Genomic DNA, 23,739 nt, shown 5'->3' on the forward strand with positions numbered 1-23,739 from the left:
GCAGTCTTCTGCTCCTGCTGTGTGAACAGACCAGTGTGTCCCTATAGCTGCAGTCTTCTGCTCCTGCTGTGTGCACAGACCAGTGTGTCCCTATAGCTGCATTCTTCTGCTCCTGCTGTGTGCACAGACCAGTGTGTCCCTATAGCTGCAGTCTCCTGCTCCTGCTGTGTGCACAGACCAGTGTGTCTCTATAGCTGCAGTCTCCTGCTCCTGCTGTGTGCACAGACCAGTGTGTCTCTATAGCTGCAGTCTCCTGCTCCTGCTGTGTGCACAGACCAGTGTGTCTCTATAGCTGCAGTCTCCTGCTCCTGCTGTGTGCACAGACCAGTGTGTCCCTATAGCTGCAGTCTCCTGCTCCTGCTGTGTGCACAGACCAGTGTGTCCCTATAGCTGCAGTCTCCTGCTCCTGCTGTGTGCACAGACCAGTGTGTCCCTATAGCTGCAGTCTCCTGCTCCTGCTGTGTGCACAGACCAGTGTGTCTCTATAGCTGCAGTCTTCTGCTCCTGCTGTGTGCACAGACCAGTGTGTCTCTATAGCTGCAGTCTTCTGCTCCTGCTGTGTGAACAGACCAGTGTGTCCCTATAGCTGCAGTCTTCTGCTCCTGCTGTGTGCACAGACCAGTGTGTCCCTATAGCTGCATTCTTCTGCTCCTGCTGTGTGCACAGACCAGTGTGTCCCTATAGCTGCAGTCTTCTGCTCCTGCTGTGTGCACAGACCAGTGTGTCCCTATAGCTGCAGTCTTCTGCTCCTGCTGTGTGCACAGACCAGTGTGTCTCTATAGCTGCAGTCTCCTGCTCCTGCTGTGTGCACAGACCAGTGTGTCTCTATAGCTGCAGTCTCCTGCTCCTGCTGTGTGCACAGACCAGTGTGTCCCTATAGCTGCAGTCTCCTGCTCCTGCTGTGTGCACAGACCAGTGTGTCCCTATAGCTGCAGTCTCCTGCTCCTGCTGTGTGCACAGACCAGTGTGTCCCTATAGCTGCAGTCTTCTGCTCCTGCTGTGTGCACAGACCAGTGTGTCTCTATAGCTGCAGTCTTCTGCTCCTGCTGTGTGCACAGACCAGTGTGTCCCTATAGCTGCAGTCTTCTGCTCCTGCTGTGTGCACAGACCAGTGTGTCCCTATAGCTGCAGTCTTCTGCTCCTGCTGTGTGCAGAGACCAGTGTTTCTCTATGAGTGTCATCTTCCTGCTGCTTGTAGATGACAGTTCTGTCAGCTCTCGTTCTTTCTTTGGGGACATGGGCGGGGACTATGTGCCGACGTCAGGCTGGTGACACGCTCTACTTTATACCAGCGGGTGGGGTTATGCTGATAGTAGGCGGGGCCTGCTCTGTCCCCAGCTTCTCCAAAGCAGCAGCTGATCAGAGCGATCAGAGCATCACAAGTGCTGCAGCCGGAGACAGCGAGCAGGTGAGTGCTGTGTACTGAGGCTGCTGCCGCCCGGTGTCATCAGCCACATGGTCGTGTATTGTGTGCAGGGGGCTGTGCATTATTGGCTTATACAGCTGTGCAAGGCTGCAGCTGGGCTGTGCTGCACCAGGAGCAACTGCTCTGCCTTCTCCATGTATCTAAATACCCAGGCCTGGGCAATGTGGATGACTGGCCCCCCCTCTCACACCAGCACCCAGGGCGAATGCCTCAGTCACCCACCCTAATCTGCACCCCTGAACCTGTATGAGAGCATAAGGCAGCACCAGAAATACAGCTTCACTCACACAAGCACACTATTATTTATCATCTATCTATCATCTATTTATCAATAATCTTTGTATATATTTTTTTACTATGTAGTATGTATCTCTTAGCTATCTATTTATCATCTATCCACATATCTATCATCTATTAATCATCTAATAATTATCTGTTTATATCTATCTATCTCTTTATCCCATATCAATCTATCGATCTATATCTATCTCTCTATATATCTCTTTATCTATCGATCTATATCCATCTCTCTATATATCTCTTTATCTATCGATCTATATCCATCTCTTTATTTATCCCATATCTATCTTTCTCTATCAATCATCTATGGTTCCTTCTGTCTATCTTATACACACACTTACGATTCTGAATCCTTAACCCTTTCCCACACAGGCTTCACACACGTCTCAATCCTCATCCTGCATCATTTATAAGTCATTTGTTACTGGCTATATGAATGGGCAATGATCTCTCCACACATCACTCTAGGTGCATTTCTAAGCTCCTCTGCACATGATTCTGGATCTCTGGTTCCCACATGCTTTGTGGTACCTACACATTGGCTTTGCATTATGGAAATTACCCTTTTTTAGGACAGTACTCCCCAGTACTCTGAACACCTCCGTTGGCCGATTCCCTGGGCATTGGCTGTCTGCATTGCAGTGCCTAGCATTCCTTTTCCACTATAAATGACTATTGCTGAAATCCGTCCTGATATAGGAGACATCTGTGTGATTTAGAGATTGTGAGTTGTTACACTGCACATACAGATACTTTTATGTCTAACATCCCTGCAATGCATCTACATATCCACCCCAGCCCGGGGCGCATTATGCCTGCAGTGCACCAGTGCTACACACTGACAGGCTTGAGAAATAGTCACAGTACATTGTGCAGAGGAAGGTAATGGGGGCTCTGGGAACAAGTGCAAGTCTTACAGCAGGAGAGTCCAGAATGGCACCTGTAGAAGGAGGCACTGCATGCATGATGGGAAATAACATAGAAGAAAGGATGGCTAAGACCTATGTAGGTGGCACCATTTGCATCTGCCCTCACCCATCTTGGCATACATGCAGGCCGCTATTGCAGGACTCTAGTATTTAATGCCCATCTAATTTAAAGCCCTGAATTTGGGTCCTGCTTAATATCAGCCCCACTGTGTCTAGGTCCTGGAGATGAATTGTTCTCCATGAACCATTTTTTATAAGATTTATTGGCATTAGCGCATAAAGCCAGAGGTTACCTTTAAAACAGATTTCTTTTCATTAGTCCTGTGACTATAAAGGCAGCGATCCATGATAGCGATTCTGGTCTGATTCTTCAGTAAGAAGGAAATGCAGCCTAGATGGTCTGTGCCCATGTGTGACTATACTCTGCCGGTGCCAGCCTGTGCATGGCGTATGTGCCAGTATAATACACAATAACAGGTAATCACACTCTTTTCACCGGTCAGCCACCACAAGCACTTGTTAATTATTAGCTATTGGTACAACTGTAAGTGTGATTCATCCAAAGAAATCTGGGACCTAACAGAGGTATGGGATTGGGAAGAGGCTACAGAATATTCTAGATCAGATAATGATGTTTGGAGAAATACAAGCAGCAGACAAAGGAAGGCTAAGCATCATCTCATGCCTGAACAAAGGCGCATGCTCAGAAAAAAGAAGCTTCATAATCCCTTAGTTAGATGCACATAGAGCCCAGCCCTGCCTTTATGATGGCACCTGCTGGTGTGGGGGTGTCCACATAGCCACTCTGTATACCCTGCAGCATGTATGACACTGACTATGCATGTCATGTGTTGTGTCTGTCTATCTATCATCTGTCTTTCTTTTTTTTCTTTCATCCTTTCTTTTCTTCCTTTCTTTCTTTTTTTTCTTCCTTCCTTTCTGTATTTCTTCCTTCCTTTCTTCCTTGTTTTTCTTCCTTCCTTTCTGTATTTCTTCCTTCCTTTCTTCCTTTTTTCTCTTCCTTCCTTTCTTTTTACTTCCTTTCTTTTTCCTTCCTTCCTTCCTTTCTTTCTTTTTCTTTCCTTTCTTTCTTTTTCCTTCCTTTCTTTCTTTTTCCTTCCATACTTCCTTCCTTTGGTCCCCTCTTTCCTTTGCATCACTTTTTTGTGTTCACCCTTCCACATCCCACCCTTATTAGCTGATGACATCACAAGGCTCCATTAATTTACTATTATGATGAACTGTAATAAAGTGATATTTCATTTACAAGACGTATTTCCAATCTTCCAATTCCCTGATTACGTTTTTATTCTTTGCTCTCCCTATTGTTTCTTCACACCCATAGAATGACACAAATCCTATTACAATGCATAGGATTTAATTAGGAAAAAAATTAGGATTGAAAACTTGATTGTTACTACTGTGTATTATTACAGGGCTTATTTTCTAACAATATACGAAATTTAACTCTTGCCTCCCTGGAAAGAGCATCCTATAATATTTCCATCAGCAATTTAGCACTTTAAAGTCCTTCTAAACCATTCAGTCATGTTATTTTATATTATTCAGATGCAGAAGGCTTTGTATTTGAATTCTTTGTTGCCGTGTATGTGATATGGGAAAAGCATTAGGTCAGGCCTGGAAAGGGTTAGTGTATAGATCCGTAACACTGCCTTGTCTGACAGCTGTAGAGAAGTGATGGTAGATAGTGTGCCCAATCGGAGTGTCATCTGTCCTCTTTTACCTGTGATAAAAACAGAATTATTAAACTGAATGTCAGATAAATATCATCAGTTGAATATGGAGTCCCCGGGGGTTAGCATGTGTGAGATGGCTTGTGCATCTGGCATGGAGTTCTGCTTTGTCATGTTCTAGTAGCAGGAAAGGGTTTATACCGTCAGTGTTGTAGATAGAGAAGGGGATGAAATGAAGAATAAAACGTGAAGAATGATTCACTCACAGAGCATCAGTCCTGTAATACTAACAACAATAATAAAAATAATTATTACATTATTATAACTATTATTATTAGGCAGAACAGCAGTACCATATTGGTAATGCTCAATGCTCTTCCAAAGTGCAGGCTCCATGTAAAAATATTTAGCATTTTATATGAAGAATTTGGTGTCTTAAAATGGTGATAATGCCTATTTTCAGGATATTCGCTTTCGGGCTTTAAAGGGGTTTTCAGGCTTCCATGCTTCATTTCTGGTATTCTGCTGTTGGCACAGTGTAAATCCATCTATGAACTGCAGAATACACTTCCTAACATCTACATCCTATTAGATAAGGTTGCCATGCTACTCATGCTAGTGATACTTCAGATCTGCATCATATTGGTTAAGTCTTTACCTTAACGAAAATAAACACTGATCTAAAGGGTGAAGAAGAACAATTGGCAGCTTCCTTAGCCACACCCCATTGGGATTTTGGAAAGGTCATTCATTGAATACTATTACACTCAGAAGCAGTGGTGTAACTAGAGTCCAATCGGCCCCGATGCAGAATTTGGACCTGGCCCCCCCCTGCATGTTCGTCAGATGTATGGGCCCTTATTGCGTTCTAGATCCTGTGAAGACATACGTGTTTGCTCTCTCATGTAATAGTGTCCCTCTTCCTGTAATAATGTCTCCCATCCTGAGCCTCTCCATCCTGACCCCTTATTGTAATAATGTCCCCCATCCTGGGCCTCTTACAGGTATAATGTCCTCCATCCTGGACCTTTTCCTGGTATAATGTCCCCCATCCTGGGCCATTTCCACTAATACAGTGGTGTGAAAAAGTGTTAAAAGTATTATTAAGGGAAAAAGAAATCCAAACCTACAGGGCCCTGTGTGAAAAAAGTGATTGCTCCCCCCCTTAAAACATAAATTAACTGTGGTTTATCATATCTTTGGGAAGCTGAGTTCAATTTCCCTAGCCACACACAGGCCTGATTACTGTCACACCTGTTCTCAATCAAGAAATCACTTAAATAGGACCTGCTTTACAAATTGAAGTAGACCAAAAGATCCTCAAGCTAGACGTCATGCTGCAATCCAAATACATTCAGGAACAAATGAGAAACAAAGTAATTGAGATCTATCAGTCTGGAAAAGGTTATAAAGCCACTTCTAAAGCTTTGTGACTCCAGTGAACTACAGTGAGAGCCATTATCCACAAATGGCGAAAACATGGAACAGTGGTGAACCTTCCCAGGAGTGGCTGGCCCACCAAAATTACCCCAAGAGCGCAGCGACTACTCATCCAAGAGGTCACAAAAGACCCTAAAACAACATCCAAAGAACTGCAGGCCTCACTTGCCTCAGTTAAGGTCTGTGTTCATTACTCCACCATAGAAAGAGACTGGGCAAAAATGGCATGTATGGCAGACTTCCAAGATGAAAACCACTGCTGAGCAAAAAGAACATAAATGCTCATCTCAGTTTTGCCAGAAAACATCTTGATGATCACCAAGACTTTGGGGAGAATACTCAGTGGACTGACAAAACAAAAATTGAACTTTTTGGAAGGTATATGGCCCATGACATCTGGCATAGAAGTAACACAGCATTTCAGAAAAGGAACACAAAATGGAACTATGAATTCTGCCTACCAAAAAATCCTGAAGGCGAATGTCCGGCCATCTGTTCGTGACCTCAAACTGAAGCGCACTTGGGTTACGCAGCAGGACAATGATCCAAAACACACCAGCAAGTCCACCTCTGAACAGCTTAAGAAAAACAAAATTAAAACTTTGGAGTGGTCTAGTAAAAGTCCTGACCTAAATCTAATTGAGATGCCGTGGCATGACTTTAAAAAGGCCCTTCATGCTGAGAAACCCTCCAATGTGGCTGAATTACAACAATTTTGCAAAGATGAGTGGGCAAAGTTCCTCCAGAGCGTTGTAAAAGACTCATTGACAGTTATCGCAAACGCTTGACTGCAGTTGTCGCTGCTAAGGATGGCCCAACCAGTTATTAGGTTTAGGGGGCAATCACTTTTTCACACAGGGCCCTGTAGGTTTGGATTTCTTCTTCCCTTAATAATAAAGATCTTCATTTAAAAACTGCATTCTGTGTTTACTTGTGTTATCTTTGTCTAATATTTACATTTGTTTTGTGATCTGAAACATTTCATTGTGACAAACATGCAAAAGAATAAGAAATCAGAAAAGGGGCAAACACTTTTTCACACCACTGTATATGTCCCCCATCCTAGTATAATGTCCCTGCTCCTTGGCCCCTTCCAGTAATATATGTCCCCCATCCTGGGCCTTTTCCAATAATATATGTCCCCCATCCTGGTATAATGTCTCCCATTCTGGGCCCCTTCCAGTAATTTTATGTGTTCCATGCTGGGCTTCTTCCAGTAATAATGTCCCTGTTCTGCTGCTCTTCTCCAACACATATAAAAAAATAAACGATACTACTCACCTTCTTCTTGTGCACTGCATTGTGGTAACTGTAGTCTGCTATCCACGTGGTCAATATTATAACTAAAAAGGTAAATGACAACTGTAGTAGTGTAAAGCCTCATTCAGATGTCCATGTAACATAGTTTGTGTAATGCATGGACTGGCCACGGGACTCCTGACCTGATATATGTGGCTGTCAAGTTCAGGTCGCGAGACCTGCGGCTGGTCCAACCTTTACTCAAGTATTTTCACCTATTTCTATACATATGGCCGTCTGGACAGACATATAGGCGTTCAAGAAATCTGAATACTAAGAATTTGTTTTCTGAGGCTATGTGCCCACGATGCGGAAATGCTCCCGATTTTTCCTGAGCGTTTCTGCATCTCCCTGGCAGAAAAAACACATGCGGATTGTACATGCGGATTGTACATGCGGATTGTACATGCGTTTTCCTGCCAGGGACATGCGGATGTGAAGCGTTCTTCACTTGCATTTCCGCATGCGGGTTGACAAGCGCTTTCCAAGCGATTTTAGCATCACTTGGAAAGTGCTTGACAACTTGGTCACACTATATAAATCCATGCAAAAGACATGGATTCATATACAGTAGTGTGACCCCAAAGAATGGTTAAAAATAAAAAAATAAATATATACTTACCTTCCGATGGCCCCCGCCGTCTTGCTTCACCGTCCTGGCTGCCGGCTGCTCGCGGTACACTGAAGGACTTGCCGACGTCAGCATCGCGTGACCCGTCACATGACTATTACGTCAGCGCAGGTCCTTCAGTCCATCGCGATCTGCCGGCATGGGAAGACGAGCGCAGCGGGGGCCATCAGAAGGTAAATATAACATATATTTTTTATTTTATTCTTTTTTTTACAGTTTCTATGGTACCCGGGTCCGGAGGAGAGTCTCCTGTCCTCCACACCCGGGTACCATCCGCACATTGAACGCTTGGATTCCGCATGTGCTTATCTAGTGAAGCGGAATGCATGCGTTCCAATGCAAGTCAATGGCGGCGAAAACGCAGCGCTTCCGCAAAATAATTGGTAGTGCTGCGTTTTATTCCGCAATGATAATCTGCAGCGGAAATTTCCGCAGCATGTGCACAGCACATGCGGATTATCATTGGGGAACATGGCCGACCTTCTACCATGCGTTTTTTAAGCGTTTCTGCAGCGTTTTTGCCGCTGCGGAAACGCTTAAAAAACGCATCGTGGGCACACAGCCTTAAGCTGCGTTACGCCCCAGGGCCATTAATTAGAGCAGTGTGCCATATCATTTCTCCTTTATTGCATATAGTTTATAGACAGGACTTTGTTGTTTTTATTGTAAGTTTGTCAATTAAGCAAACAAATATATGTCACATTGTAAATTGAAATTAATGGAATATAATTCTGTAATGATTTCTCTGGAATTTTCCACAAATGTTTTATACAATTACTAGTCATCCAAGTGTAGGATTGTGATGTCTTGTGCTCCTGTGTAAGCAGGAGGAGGCAGGACCAGTGTCTAGACAGAGATGCCTGCTGGCAGCACCGCTCCGCCACTACCCATAGCTGCAGTGTCGGCTGCCAGCTGGATAGCTTAATTGCCGACTTAGTGGCTGACCTGACGGCTCTGCGGTCTCATTGAACGCTTAGATGGATGTTGTGTACAGCACTTGTTTCACGTGAACTCTGCGTCTTTATCATATGTGGCTTCTAATGTAGAGGTATAATTATGTAGGAGGAGAACATGGGACCTCAGAATCAATTACACGTACATGACGTTTGAATATTTACAAATAACCAGCAAAAGGAAAGAAATGTTCAGAAAAATAATAGATGCAAAATAGTGTAAATGTATGCAGCTCCTCAATGACATGCACAACACAACAATCACAGTATTAGTAACGTTACTGTTTGCCTTTGTTTGTAGTCATCTTCAAACCCTACAGTCTGTAAGAACGCCTTAGCTTCTCGGCCAATGAATTGTACAGTTGGCTATTAGCCAAACAATATCCAGGAGTAGCCGGGCTGAATAGATGATCCCGTTGCTTAGTCTTCAGTTTTGAGTGGCAGATCATCGGAGGGCTTCATCAGATGCTGCCGTCATGCTTTATGTTTTATCACAAGGATACAAATTCATCATGTGAAATGATTTTTAGCGAGGGTCTGCATTTACCAGGCATGCCATAGGCATCTACATCTCCTTAGATGGCTATGGAAATCAGCATGTGCATCTCTGTCATTATGTGATTTAGATTGAGGGGGTGTTTGATGGATCTGACAACAGCGCTTAAAGCTGAGATCTGAGTCAGAGCTGCACAGGCAGATATGGCAATACGTATATTCTCTATGCTCGGGGGTATGCGCTGGGAACTTTATTACACTTCAGGAAAGTGTCTTGTCTTCAAGTGGAGCATAATCTGGGGATATATTGAGACTATTATTAATGGGGTTCTCCGCTCAAACAATATTGATGACTTATATTTAGGGCTTGTGCAGATGCCATAAAAATCGGACAAGTGCTATTTATCTTTTTGATGGATAGCACTTGTCACCATGTTATTCTATGGGGCCGTGCACATGTCCAATTTTTTTTCTTTGGACCGAGGAGTCCGGGGAAAAAAAATAAGTGTGCTCAAGTTGCATCCAATTGGGTCGCACTTGGCCATTCATGTCTATTTGTACATGGAAATAATCTGATGACATCTGAGTGCAGTCTGATTTTTTTACAGACTGACAGAATGGAGAAGATGGAGAACTTTTTTTTTTTATTCTTCACATCCGAGAAAATCGGATCACTGTGATCAGCGTTCGATCAGAGTGTGATTAGCATAATCAGACCGATATTCTCAGATGAGAGATAAACGGTCGTATGGCTCTGGCCACAGGGTCCACCACTCTGTAACCCCACGATCAGCTGTTATTAGCTCCAGCCGGATGTAAACATTGTACAGAACTGCACTGCGTAGCTCCAATCAACGCCTGGCAGCTGCTGCTCTGTACGACATAACAGCTCCTAATCAAGACCGATCCGGTATTGATGGCCCATGGTAAGGATAAGTGATGAATATATGAGTAAAGAATCCCTTTAATGACTCCGAGAGCTCAGTCTCAATCTGTGCCATCGTGCACGAGGGGGCAAATAGGCACTTGTGCCACATAAGTAGTCACCTGTGTTATAAATGATGCATGTGTAGTAGAGGCAAGAGAGCCTTTAAGACAATTCTTACAGGATGCTTCAAAGATGGAGAGAAATTGCCATCTGCTGGTCAGGCACAGTCAAGCGGAACCAAGATGTGCAAGGGAAGTTGAAGGGGGAGCAGATTTAGAAGCTGGACCCAGTCAGGTGACTTCCAGGAAGGAGTTCCTGGGTATAAGAGGCCAGCGCGCCAAGCCTGAGCTGGTTTTGGCGCCAAGCAGCAGAGAGGAGCAGACGTGCTCCCTACGTGCTGAGAAGCCCCTCATGGCAGACCTAATCCAGAGGCCTGCGAGGTGCCACAGTCGGACACTGGTGGCTGAGCTCTGGATCCCTCACAGATGTGTCCCGAGTGCTGTGCCTACTGAGGAGAGTTTGAACCTGCTTGCGGTGCTGAGTGAGTTCGCGGAATCCGACGTCGCTGGACACCCTCTATACACGGCTTGAGAGATTGCCTCCAACAGCCAGGAAGAGAGGAGTTGGGAGACGGCTGCACCAGGAAAGTCACGCCAGTGAAAGCAGAGGAGCTGCATACGTGAACAGGGCCGTCACTTCTACTGTTCACTCACAGTATCGGGGCCAGTTGGGTTTAAGTACTCTGGTTGGGAGGGGAACGGTTGGGGCGGAAGAAGCTAAACGTGATTTAATTGACTTTGGCCGGAAAAGACTTTCAGCCTAGCGGGAATAACCGGTGACCCCCGCTAGGGCCATATACAGAGTAAAAGAACTGATGTGGTGACTCCCATGATTGGGTGCATCACACTACATTGAGAGACTTCGTATTTTATTAATATTTCAAATTACCGTTCATTACCCCTGTTGCCATTCCCTTGTTTAGAATGCCTGTTATATCTATATATAAACTGTTTATATTCTTCTCTGACTGTCCTCGCCTTGTGTCTCTGTGTGTTGCATTCTTGCACCTGCATTACACATGCTTGGTAGGAGGCCTTGTTGCAGACTTTGCTTTAAATTAAAGGCATTTCTGATCATAAGTGTCTTAAAGGGATTGTCTGGTTAAACAAGTTATTACCTACCAGGTGTCTGACCGCTGGGATCTGCACTGATCTGCAGAACGGGGATCTTTTATCCCTTTTGGAATGGAGCGGCGGTGCACATGTTCAACCACTGCTCCATTCATTCCATATTGGGCTCCCAAGCGCTGTATTCAGCTTTTTTTTTACAGCACCATAGAGAATAAACGAAGATATAATTAAGCATCCGACCTGCCGTACCATCTTGTAAAGAGGAAAAAAGTTCCCAGTTGGGGATGAAAATTCCCTGATCTGCTAATCGGTCTGGATCCCAGCAGTGGGACTTCCACCGATCAGCAAGTTACCATCTACCTTGTGGATAGGTAATAACTTGTTTTAACCGGACAACCCCTTTTATGCCTATCGGCTTGTGCTAGGTTAAAATGATAAAAAAAGAGCTATTATGTATCCTCCCTGGGTCCAGCACTGCTTCTCTGCCACTGCTTCGGTCTTTGTTTACAGGCTGCAGTAGTGGCGTCATGACTACAGAGCGCATCACCGCTGCAGCCTATTACTGAGTTCATCAGCGTGTGCTGTCTACATAACTGATTGGCTGCAGCAGTGATGTATGCTGTAGTTGTGACGACACCGCTGCAGCCTATAAACAAAAACCGTAGCAGCAATGGAAAAGCAGAAAATGTGAAACAGCTCTTTTATTATTTTAACCTCGTCTAAACCACTAGGCTTTAGAAACTTATTCACAGAAAAACCCCTTAAGCCTTAACAGACTTTTTTTTTACTAAAATATAAAAAAAATACCATAATATATCCACCTTTATTTGTCACTTAAGCGTGAAGAAAACAATCAATGTACTTTATTTAGGTTTTAATCCCCATAATTCTACAAAGGATGTATCTGTCACAAGACAATCCTGATGGGTTTCTATTAATAATAGCGACATGGAGGTTGACTTTCTACAATATCCCGCACAGGGGCCTACCGTGAAATCCACCTGTTTACCTGTGGGCCAGTCCGAGCCCGGGGATATATACCTTTGAACCTTTGTTAAAAGAAAAACTCTGCTAAAGTAGGATGGGACACACATTTTAAAAATACTGTATTAAGTAAATTATGGTCAGAGTGAAGAACAGATACCGAGAGCATCCGATTCTGTGGAGGGCCTTTCCAGTCCTGCACTTTTAAGAAATGGGTAAAATTGTAAAGTCCGCTTAGTAAACATCCAATCTGTAACTGGTCACCTCTGAGTTTTGTAAGTAAAGAGCGTGTGCTTGCAAGCTGTTTGTTATACAGATTGCAAGCGCTTCTCTGAAGTTGGCCTGATCACTGGATGCGGCCAGATTCAGTGCTTCAGTGCTCCTCTGATACTGAAGAAGTAAAGCTGACTCTGACTGCAGCAATGGAGGCTGGGCAGTTCATGCCAGCAGCTTAGCCATTCCGCCTGCCTGAGCTGCCAATCTTCGGGAGTCTACTGCCCCCCCAGCAAACAGTAAGCTGAGAAGTTTGGGAGCAGTGTGCTCCTGAAAATATGCATTGCACAGTGTATTCGTTTTGCCCAGATGTTGCTGTTCGTTTATATATAAGGAGATGGACATATTGCCTGCGTTTTTGAAGAACAAGTATAATGTTGTATTGTGGAATGTGAACTGTGACATGCGTTAATGGTGTTAATGTTGTATGTTGCCCGACTGTAGGGAGCGTTAAAGTTAAGTTTAGGACTAGCCTAGACTGGGAGGGGATAAGCTGAAGGGACAGAGAAAGGTCCCTCTCAGGATGTCAGATAGGGCCCAGTATGCGGAGAAAGCAGACCGAAGGTCTGGTCAGTGAGCAGTGCCGCATGTCGTGGGTGTCCCTGATGTGAGGAGACCATCACAGAGGATAGTGACTCGCCCCCTGGGCCTGTGCTGTGCAGGGGGATACCCGGAGCCAGATCGCTGGGGGTTGTAGTCCTCCGTGGCGGTGACCCGGTCCGTGCCCAGGGCGGTCAAACCAGTGGCAGTCTTAGGTAATAGCAATGTCCGACTACGCCATCCGTGGATTGCGGTCAGTGGGGACCGCCGCTGCGCTGCAGACCGCTGAGGCTGATGTAATTTGCGCAGCCGAGTATGGAATAACTCCCCACGGGAGAAGTATTGCCTCAGGGCAGCTAGAGTGGATGATGGGAGTGATGGTGTGAGCGTCCCAGTACTGATGGTGCTGGTGCGGCGATGAAACACAGAGACGTGTGGTGCAGTTCAGGGTCTTTACTGATGGTATAACGCAGACCCTCCCGGGAGTACTGGTTAGCAGTAGGGGTCTGGTCAGTCTGTGAGCAAGCAGGATCTCCCCTGGCCAGGTGGAGTTGTAGGCCTCCCCGACTATCTGCACTCTTTCCTGGCTACCTTGCTCTATGCGGGTAGAAGTAGCCCACGTCCCTGAGTATACCGTGTGGTGCTCACCCGTATAGCCGGTGACTTGGGGCCTTCTGTTAGCCTCCGCTTCACGATGGCGGTGCTGGTCCCTTGCTTGTGACCGTGCCTCCGGGCTTCTAAGGCCAGAGGACATGGAATCGCCTGCCGGTTGGATTCTGCTGCTGGACCTGGATGTCCCCACAGCCTCGGACTCCGTGTCCGGGTTAGTGTCTTCAGCCAAGGCGAGCTATCTAGCTTCCAGCCTCTGGCACTCACTCCTGCTCCTACAGAGCTCCTGTTGTCACTTTCCCGGTGTCTGCTGTCCTCCAGACCTGACTGCGTCTCTGTCTGGGACTTCACTCTCTAATCCCGCCCCAGACCCAGTTTATAAGGGCAGATTCCTCCCCTCCCAGGTCTGGGTGGGCCGTGTTGCATGCTTAGGGCTCCTGACGAGAGAAACCTCCCACTTGCTCTCAGACATAATATTCCTATTACTGTGGTAACCAGACCCCTGGGGTGCCACAATAGCAAGATTCTGGTGGAAAGAAGCAGAGAAGTAACCAAAAGATAGAGTGAAAGGTTGGAGACTGGTCCTTGGAGAGGACGCCTAGCGGTACGGCCCAGAGTTTATAACTCAGATAGATAACAGGCCAAGATGAGACAGGATGCGTGAGTCGAAGGGAGTGCCCCGGCCCTACTGGCAATATAGTTCCTTAGAGGGGAAAGATGACGCGGAGCCGTGGGTTGAGAACAGGATTCTTACTAACTGGACTATAGTACTGAGTTGGGTTGTGGTGAAGTAGACTGAAAAAGCGAAGATATTAAAACAAGCGAGTAAAGAGGAAAGAAAAGAAATTGTATGTGAAAAATGCTCCGTATTGTGAAGCAAACGTTCATATAGATGTGTGCCCGCTACCTACTGTATATAATTTGCACAAAGTTATCGTTAAGTAAAGAGTTTATTTTGGACTCGTGGTCTCCCTCATTGAATTCCTCAACATCTGGTCCTGGCCTACCAAAGTCATCGGTTTCATGCGGCCTGTAAGGGGCATAGCGCTCTCATAGTGTAGCGCCCCGAGGGTTCGGCCGCTACAGGGGTATTGCACCTCTGCCAGAGGTGTGATATTCCACTCCCGGGTAAGGATGGGGTATGGACCAGGGCCCAGTTAGCTGCATGCATCACACACACCCCATTTCCGGGGGACAGCTCAACGGTGCTCCCATTAGACAGTAATGCAGGCACGACAGAATCTGTCCCTGGCTGGAGTGGGGAGGGGGGAGGAAAACGCAGTGATGTAGGAGCAGAAGGGGACGGTTTCTGAGCATAGATAGGAGCTCATTGGTTGCTGGTCACCTGGGCTCATACACTAGGGAAGGGTATATAAGGTGGGCACCATCTTAGTTCTGGGAGAAGGTCAGTCAGAGAAGTGAGAGCAGGAGTTCAGTCAGAGAGGGCTGACAGGGAGCTGTGGCTCAGTCTGGGCTCAGCTCCACAAGGCAGGCCTAGAGTGAAGGCCGGAGCCAGAAGAAAGGAACAGAAAGGAACAGAAACAGAAAGGAACAGCAAAGAAAAGAGAAGTACCCAAAGTGCAGAAGGGCTCAGAAACAAGAAGGCAGAAGGGACCCTAAGAGCCCATGAGAATACCGGGTGAAGGGTCAGGCAGATTAAGGGTACCGGATCCCAAGTTGGTGGAGGAGAAACTACCCTCAGCGAAAAACCGGAGGTCGTGATCATTTATTGGTGCGACACCTCACCAAACCTGCTAGTAAGGCACCATATAGGACAGCGGGGAACGGGGCCCACGTTTACCCGCGCAGATCCGCGGTAGCTGGACAAAAGTTGGTCACTGGTGGGGCAGGCCAGAGAAAGGATAGAAGGGGGTCCTGTGCCATATTCCTGAACTGCCTGGGGGTTGACCGAGCCCCTCACCTGGTGGACGCAGCACGGCTCGGGCGGTCATTGCTGACAGAAGTCAGATCAAAGAGCCTCGGCACTCAATCGTCCTTTTGCAAGAGAAAATTTATTGACTTTGTGAAATAAATCTGTACACAGAAATAACACCAAAACGTTTCGGTCTTAGCCACCTTCTTCAGTTGACGGGTAATTCTGCGAGAGATGTGAGCAACAAGTGGGTCCCAATAGGGCTGCCTGCTGAGAAGCGCGTGGGGGCATGGACATCACAACGCGGTCTCCGCGGTGGAGACCGCGTTGTGATGTCCATGCCCCCACGCGCTTCTCAGCAGGCAGCCCTATTGGGACCCACTTGTTGCTCACATCTCTCGCAGAATTACCCGTCAACTGAAGAAGGTCGCTAAGACCGAAACGTTTTGGTGTTATTTCTGTGTACAGATTTATTTCACAAAGTCAATAAATTTTCTCTTGCAAAAGGACGATTGAGTGCCGAGGCTCTTTGATCTGATATACCAGGGTTCGGCCCCTACTCGTGCACACTCATAGGGAGTGCAGTGATTTATATCTTTAATTGCTGACAGAAGTGACTGGGAATATACGAACTGTGAGTAAAAGACCCTGGACTGCAACACGTTGTCTTTGTGCTTTTTGCTTCGCCAGCACTAACGGTACTGGGACTCCCTGCACCATCACCCCCACCATCCACTACATTGCCCTGAGGCTACACTCTTCCCGTGGGGAGTTATACTAACTCAGCTGCACACACCATCAGCCTCAGCGGTCTGCCTTGCAGCGGCGGTTCATAATAGCCGCAATCCACGGGTGGCGTGGTCGGAAATTACCTACAGCACCTAGCGGACTACCACTGGTCTGACCACACTGAGCCACGGAACCGGGTCGCCACCACTACCCCCCATGCGTCTCCCTACTGCCCGTCTCCGAGTGCCCCACAGCCGAGGGGGCGAGTCAATAGGACAAGCCCACACACCCAGCCAGGACCCCCACTCTCATGTAACCTGCCAGGGCATAGAAAACAAGTACTTCGCCCTCAGTTACCGCCCCATGCCACATTACATACAGTTATATGAAAAAGTTTGGGCACCCCTATTAATCTTAAGCTTAATGTTTTATAAAAATTGGTGTTTTTGCAAAAGCTATTTCAGTTTGATATATGTAATAACTGTTGGACACAGTAATGTTTCTGCCTTGAAATGAGGTTTATTGTACTAACAGAAAATGTGCAATCTGCATTCAAACAAAATTTGACAGGTGCATAAGTATGGGCACCTCACCAGAAAAGTGACATTAATATTTAGTAGATCCTCCTTTTGCAAAAATAACAGCCTCTAGTCGCTTCCTGTAGCTTTTAATGAGTTCCTGGATACTGGATGAAGGTATTTTTGACCATTACTCTTTACAAAACAATTCCAGTTCAGTTAAGTTTGATGGTTGCCGAGCATGGACAGCCTTCTTCAAATGATCCCACAGATGTTCAATGATATTCAGGTCTGGGGACTGGGATGGCCATTCCAGAACATTGTAATTGTTCCTCTGCATGAATGCCTGAGTAGATTTGGAGCGGTGTTTTGGATCATTGTCTTGCTGAAAGATCCATCCCCTGCGTAACTTCAACTTTATCACTGATTCTTGAACATTATTGTCAAGAATCTGCTGATACTGAGTGGAATCCATGCGTCCCTCAACTTTAACAAGATTCCCGGTGCCGGCATTGGCCACACAGCCCCAAAGCATGATGGAACCTCCACCAAATTTTACTGTGGGTAGCAAGTGTTTTTCTTGGAATGCTGTGTTTTTTTGCCGCCATGCATAACACCTTTTTGTATGACCAAACAACTCAATATTGGTTTCATCAGTCCACAGGACCTTCTTCCAACAAGAAATTGGCTTCCCCAAATGTGCTTTTGCATACCTCAGCCGACTCTGTTTGTGGCGTGCTTGCAGAAACGGCTTCTTTCGCATCACTCTCCCATACAGCTTCTCCTTGTGCAAAGTGCGTTGTATAGTTGACCGATGCACAGTGACACCATCTGCAGCAAGTTGATGCTGCAGCTCTCTGGAGGTGGTCTGAGGATTGTCCTTGACTGATCTCACCATTCTTCTTCTCTGCCTTTCTGATGTTTTTCTTGGCCTGCCACTTCTGGCCTTAACAAGAACTGTCCCTGTGTTCTTCCATTTCCTTACTATGTTCCTCTCAGTGGAAACTGACAGGTTAAATCTCTGAGACAGCTTTTTGTATCGTTCCCCTGAACAACTATGTTGAATAATCTTTGTTTTTAGATCATTTGACAGTTGTTTTGAGGAGCCCATGATGCCACTCTACAGAGGAGATTCAAACAGGAGAACAACTTGCAAGTGGCCACTTGAAGTAGCTTTTCTCATGATTGCATACACCTGGCTATGAAGTTCAAAGCTCAATGAGGTTACAAAACCAAAAAAAGTGCTTTAGTAAGTCAGTAAAAAGTAGGTAGGAGTATTTAAAACAAGAAAATGATAAGGGTGCCCATACTTATGCACCTGTCAAATTTTGTTTGAATGCAGATTGCACATTTTCTGTTAGTACAATAAACCTCATTTCAAGGCAGAAACATTACTGTGTCCAACAGTTATTACATATATCAAACTGAAATAGCTGTTGCAAAAACACCAATTTTTATAAAACATTAAGCTTAAGATTAATAGGGGTGCCCAAACTTTTTCATATAACTGTATATATGGGAACACATTACCAGTGGTGTGAACTCAGGGAGCCCTAATATCAAACTCCCTGATAATCAATTCAGGTAATGCAATCCGCACTATGATGTGCTTTCAGGCAAAGGGAATCAATTTTATAAAAAAGGTACATACTGTATAGAATTTGATTAACTTGGATATGTGCAATAATGAGTCACCAAGCGATCACAAACTTTCATTGATGTTGGGTTGCCAGGAACTGCTTGAGAGCGAAGGCTCATCATAGTGCAGCAAGTCTTTCTTTTTTATTTGATGTAGATTTTTTTTTATAATATTTAGATATTTTCTAACATGAAAGCTGCATTTTGCCATTGTATATGTCATGCACAACTCGAACTGGGCTTTTTTTTAAAATAAAATTAAAGAGCAGCGGTAACTAAATTGCAGTAGGTAGAGGTGACTGCATCTTTCCCAATGTGTTCTCTGCTACATTTTATTTAGCCAATGGTCATATTTCTTTATGACAATTACCGTACATTATTATTAAAAAAATAAAGTTTCCTTAGGCAATGTTCACATGGAATAAGTGATCCAATGCAACGGTTATGGAAATAGAAGCAGAAGGGCCCATTGGTTATTATGGGATACTTTTGATCAGGATTTTCTTAGGGTAGGGTCACACGACCATTTTCTCAGCATCTGAGAAAAAAGGTCTGATTACTCTGATCAGACTTTGATGAGAGCTTGATCTGAGTGTCCTCAGTTTTTCAGTCCGTGAAAATAGGACCAAGTGCGGTCCAATTTTTTTTGTAGACCCATAGACTTGCATTGCCGATTTTGATCCGACACTTGCACAGCCCCATAGAATGTTATAGGTATAAGATCTATCCGTGAAAACTACATATAGCACTCATCTGTGAAAATCAGTCATGTGCACAAGGTCTACCAATGGAAAAAAAACGTCCCTCATGCAAAACTTCAAAAAAAATTGAACCCTTAATAATCAATGGACCCTCTGCCCACATTTCCATACCTGATGCAATGGATCACTTATTCCATTTGTTTGTTTCTAAATCTGAATAGACAAACTGAAATCCTGAATGGACATGTGACGAGAGTCCTATAGTTGTAGTGCACCATGGACCCTTGCTCCTAAATCAGGTCAACACATGATGTAATAGATAACGGTTTTGGTCAGTTCGGGAGTGATTTATATCTTCAAGTGCTAATCACACTGTACAAATGAACCATAAAACGCTGAACGGTTGGCATAATTTGCTGACACCCTCATGCCACCTAAACTGAAAATGATTAGCCCCTTTGATGTTAATAATTTAATTCAATATTAATGCTTAGTCATTTTAATCATCATCATTTTGTGTGTTTAGCTTCAATACTTATTATGCAATTTATTATGAAGGTTGTAGGTTGCATATTCTACAAAGGCAAACATGTAATTTTCATAGCTTTAACTCTGACACCTCGCTTGTTCTTAGAAGTACATTTTAAGAATCTGCTGGAAGTCTATCCGTATCGTATATGCACACCACGTCTTTTACAGACATATTTAGTCTGAAATCCGCCTGAAAAAGAACTCAGAAAAAGCTCAAAAGAACGAACATATACATTTTTATGTAACAATGACTTACTATTCATGTGTTCAGGTTTTGAGCATCTTTTAACTGCTTCAAAAGATGCCAAGCGGTTAAAAGAAGTGACCAGTCCATTCTTCAGGCACTTTCCGCTCTGAAGATGACCTATACTTAGCAACATAAGTCAATGGGAAGACTCAGAAGACACCTGAATATCTGTTTGAGCATTCTCCCTGTGACCTGTGATTTTGGCTTCAGAAACTGCTAAATTTGAAAACACCAGTAAAAAGACTACCCAAAAACTATGAAAAAACGCTTGTAAAGACCACTGGCGATCAAAAACGTTCAAGCAAGGTCTCGGCAAGCTATCAAAATGTGGTGAATAAAGATGCTTTAGGACAAAATTCCCGACGTGTCCTGAAGTGGCTTCTCCTTGTAAATCCCTGCGGATTTCCTGAGTTTTAACGACATCATGTACAATAGGGATGTGTTAGATGCATTGTATCATGTTACTTCTCCACAAACATGCACGCTTGGTCCATGTACACTTGTATGTTTCTTCAATACGTAGGGGGTGACAAGCCACTGCCAGACCCCTGTGAAATTCAACATGCAAGATTGTTCTTTCCCCAAACATCTGCCATCTTGGTAGAGTTAGGATCCCTGATACACATTTGATGGTCGATCGATCACTTCGGAGTTCAGCCAACATTTATGTAATGTATATGGGCATCCGTAGACAATAGATTGTGGACTTATATTGCTGTGTTTGCACATAGTATAGTAATAGGATATACAGTGGGTACGGAAAGTATTCAGACCCCTTTACATTTTTAACTCTTTGTTTCATTGCAGCCATTTGGTAAATTCTAAAAAGTTCATTTTTTTTCTCATTTTTCTGGAAAAAAAAACTGAAATGTAGAAATTGTTGCAAATATATATATATATATAAAAAAAAACTGAAATATCACATGGTCATAAGTATTCAGACCCTTTGCTCAGACACTCTTATTTAAGTCACATGCTGTCCATTTCCTTGTGATCCTCCTTGAGATGGTTCTACTCCTTCATTAGAGTCCAGCTGTGTTTAATTAAACTGATATGACTTGATTTGGAAAGGCACACACCTGTCTATATAAGACCTCACAGCTCACAGTGCATGTCAGACCAAATGAGAAATATGAGCTCAAAGGAACTGCCCAAGGAGCTCAGAGACAGAATTGTGGCAAGGCACAGATTTGGCCAAGGGTACAAAATAATTTCTGTATTACGCAAGATTCCTAGGAGCACAGTGGCCTCCATAATCCTTAAATGGAAGAAGTTTGGGACCACCAGAAGTCTTCCTAGACCTGGCCGTCCAGCCAAACTGAGCAATCGTGGGAGAAGAGCCTTGGTGAGAGAGGTAAAGAACCCCAAGATCACTGTGGCTGATGCAGTAGGGAGATAGGAGAAAGTTCCACAAAGTCAACCATCACTGCAGCTCTCCACCAGTTGGACCTTTATGGCAGTGTCACCCGACGGAAACCTCTCCTCAGTGCAAGACATATGAGTTTGCTCAAAAACACATGAAGGACTCCCAGACTATGAGAATTAAGATTCTCTGGTCTGATGAGACGAAGGTAGAACTTTTTGGTGATAATTTTAAGCGGTATGTGTGGGGAAAACCAGGCACTGCTCATCACCTGCCCAATACAATCCCAACAGTGAAACATGGTGGTGGCAGCATCATGCTATGGGGGTGTTTTTCATCTGCAGGGACAGGACAACTGATTGCAATTGAAGGAAACATGAATGTGGCCAAGTACAGAGATATCCTGGATGAAAACCTCTTCCAGAGTGCTCTGGACCTCAGACTTGGCCGAAGGTTCACCTTCCAACAAGACAATGACCCTACGCACACAGCTAAAATAACAAAGGAGTGGCTTCAGAACAACTCTGTGACCATTCTTGACTGGCCCAGCCAGAGCCCTGACCTAAACCCAATTAAGCATCTCTGGAGAGACCTGAAAATGGCTGCCCACCAACGTTCACCATCCAACCTGACGGAACTGGAGAAGATCTGCAAGGAAGAATGGCAGAGGATCCCCAAATCCATGTGTGAAAAACTTGTTGCATCATTCCCAAGAAGACTCATGGCTGTACTAGCTCAAAAGGGTGCTTCTACTCAATATTAAGCAAAGGGTCTGAATACTTATGACCATGTGATATTTCAGTTTTTTTTAATAAACTTGCAAAAATTTCTAAATTTCTGTTTTTTTTCAGTCAAGATGGGGTGCAGAGTATACTTTAATGAGAAAAAAATGAACTTTTTATAATTTACCAAATGGCTGCAATGAAACAAAGAGGGAAAAAATTAAAGGGGTCTGAATACTTTCCATACCCACTGTACATATCTGAGGGGGCATAGGTACTTTTTCACTCACTTAGACGTCCTCCTAAAGATTTTAGGGTTTGTTTAGATATCCAAGAATTGGCTCATTAGAGAAACCTCAACCTTTAGAAAAAAATGCTGTGGTATTCTTTAGAGCGGCATGCCCCCTCCCTAACGCTGCTCCTTCCGGAGAGATACAAGACCAATTACAGTATGGTCTTTTCATTCTGGTAATCAATGGATGTCTCAGCATTGATTATATCTTCCATCTTGTCTGGAAGATACAATTTTATGCACAAAGGTTCAAATTTACTTTAAATGCCCTAGAATTATTTTTCAGGTACTGACAATGGGGGCTGTGGCTGTTTTGAGGATTTGAGGAGGGTTACTGTTTGTTGGCATATCCTCACCCTATGGATTCTGTAATTCCTATGAATATGTCTCATTTCTATTGAGAACTCTATTTTGTGTATACATATGTAATATTAAAAGGGTTGTCTGGAACATTTACATTGATGGCCTACCTGTTGGATAGCTCATCAATATCTGATCGGTGGGACTGCAACAGTCTGCACTCCAGCTGATCAGTCATTCCTGGTGCCGACGTCGGCCAGAAGTGCTCAATTTCGGATCAGTATTGTTTGGATATGCAGTACCCAACCTCTATACTGTTGATTTGGCTGTTCAATGCTGCTCCACAACCGAGCACTTCCAGCTGCCGCCAACATCGGGGACAACTGATCGATGGAGGTGCCATGTGTTGCACCCACTGTGATCAGATATTGATGACCTATCCTAAGGGAAGAGATAGATGGCCATGTAACTTGTATGAGGATCAAAATGCAAGGCTCAGACTGACCGGCGGCTCTCCTGACCCAAGCATGACGGCCGCATAGAAATACATGCTGTCACACTCATGCTGTCACACGGGAGAGCCGACGGCCAGTCCAAGCATTGCGTTGCGATCCCCATCCGAGTTATACGGCTTTCTGACTCTTCCCTAAGGATAGGCTATCAATGTAACCCCTTTAAAGTTAATTTGATGTTCTATCAAAATTCTACTTGGTAATAGTCTGGGTATTTAAATAAATAAACTAATTTTGCAGCAGGACCTGTTACCAGCCAGTTACTTATACACATATACACATGTATACACACCCAGAAACTAAGACTGTCTAATGTAACTGTGTCATGTTTGTTTCTCTGTCTGATTAGTGTGAGATAATTAGAGTTGATATAACATTTATAGGGCACAGAATGTGTTTGCAGGTTAACACATGATGCAATGTTTTGTCTTTGTATATTTTCTGATTTCAACAATAGTCTATCTTCAATATGGACATAAATACATTTACCTTTGGCCCATGAAAACTGGCCACATTACCATTCTAGTGAAAATTTGTATTTGCTATGATATTTATTATGCAATGTAGTGAAAGCAAGCAAGTACCTTCCTTCATATACAGTATAAAAACAGGTGGCTGCTTGAGTTGTACCTAAAATATAGCTGTTATTTTAGGTGATAGTTCAAAAGAGTTGTCATGTATA

The 23,739-nt window shown here is 44.4% G+C and overlaps 1 protein-coding gene across 11 annotated transcripts in view; it reads left to right on the forward strand.

The window, feature by feature from the left end:
• The first annotated feature begins 1,295 nt into the window (after positions 1 to 1,295).
• MAP2 (microtubule associated protein 2) overlaps positions 1,296 to 23,739 on the forward strand; it is a 304,763-nt gene continuing 282,319 nt past the window's right edge. For 10 of the 11 annotated variants that reach the window (XM_073646562.1, XM_073646567.1, XM_073646566.1 and 7 more), the window contains exon 1: positions 1,296 to 1,408. The gene's annotated coding sequence lies outside the window, so the exon portion shown is untranslated. The remainder of the gene's footprint in view (positions 1,409 to 23,739) is intronic. The other variant, XM_073646565.1, reaches the window with a different exon arrangement.

This window comes from Phyllobates terribilis, unplaced genomic scaffold (genome assembly GCF_046119375.1).
Source record: "Phyllobates terribilis strain yellow unplaced genomic scaffold, ASM4611937v1 Scaffold_9__5_contigs__length_417890890, whole genome shotgun sequence".
NCBI classification, from domain to species: Eukaryota; Metazoa; Chordata; class Amphibia; order Anura; family Dendrobatidae; genus Phyllobates; species Phyllobates terribilis.